At 39.6% G+C, this 1251-nt stretch overlaps 1 pseudogene; it reads left to right on the top strand.

The window, feature by feature from the left end:
* Positions 1–378: 378 nt before the first annotated feature.
* Positions 379–1004, top strand: LOC126958078 (Golgi apparatus membrane protein TVP23 homolog B-like; annotated as a pseudogene).
* Positions 1005–1251: the final 247 nt, after the last annotated feature.

The raw sequence follows: 1251 nt of genomic DNA, 5'->3' as shown, positions 1-1251 counted from the left end.
CAAGTGGACACAGTAACTAGCAAAACATGTGATCCTGAATGGGTTCTTGGGCTGTATGGGAAAAATGCTATTGAAGGTGTTATCAGATCAGTTAGAAAAATTAGACTATGTGCTATAGATTAGATAATATTATAGAAACTTACAGGATTAGTTTTACAAATTTATTTGTAAACTTGTGAATATTTCCAAGAGAACAGTTTTAAAAATTGGGGGACAATTTAAAAGCTGATCTATCTGGAGATGCAAACAACCTAGAACAGCAATAAATAAACAAATAAATGAACAAATTCAGAGAAGTAACAATAATAGATGTTAAGAAAATAAAAGGCCATAGTAATTTTTTTTTAAGTGATACTGGGGGGCTGGCACAGGGCTGCCATGTTGCATCAGGACAGTAATGATGACACTGAAGACATTTCAGAGTTGGATGCGGAAGAGACAACTAACAAAACAAAACAATCCAAAATCAGATATCCAGCAGCCTCACTTTTCCAGTTATTCTTTCGAGTCAGTGCAGTTGTGGTCTCTCTTCTTTGCAAATTGGTCAGCAGCAGTTTTACTGCTTGTATGGTGACAATTATCTTGTCGTGTGACTTTAGGGCAGTGATGAATGTCACAGGTGGACTAGTGGTGGGTCTACGGTGTTGGAATCACGTGATGAAGATGGAAAGAGCCACTGGGTGCTTGAGTCCAGAAAGGCATCCTCTCGGGAGGACGAACCTGTTTCAGAGGCTGAATCGAACCTTTTGGTTGGGACTTAATGCCTGTCCAGTGCTGTGGGTGATATATTTCTCTTGTGGCCTCTTCTCCTTCAGGGTAGCTAGCCATGGTTATCATGGGTGTGGTGCTACAAGGTGCCAACCTATATGGCCACATCAGGTGTAAAGTAGGCAACAGAAAGAACGTAACAGCGTGGGTCCCTCATACTTGGAAAGCAGTTTTTAAGACAAAATGCTGAAGATGATCAGACTTTGTGAACGGAGAGAGAATGCGTATGTGCTTTGTTACACTGGGGAACAACCAAAGAGATTGTTGACTCTGAACATTTTAGACCTCAGTCCAAGATGCAACAAGGAGTGTTGGCTTTGTTTTTCACTTAAAAACTTTAGTTAAAGCAAAGCAAAGTAGTTTCCTTATTAAGGTTTTATACCCTTTCCAGTAGTTGTGGCTAGAATGCATGTTGTCACTGGAGACACTGTCAACAATTGTTTTATGGTGTACATAAAATATACACATAGTCATGTAATATCA

Source organism: Macaca thibetana, chromosome 7, assembly GCF_024542745.1.
Source record: "Macaca thibetana thibetana isolate TM-01 chromosome 7, ASM2454274v1, whole genome shotgun sequence".
Classification (NCBI taxonomy): Eukaryota; Metazoa; Chordata; class Mammalia; order Primates; family Cercopithecidae; genus Macaca; species Macaca thibetana.
The sequence above is the reverse complement of the archived record's forward strand: the minus strand, read 5'-3'. Positions and strand labels throughout refer to the sequence as shown.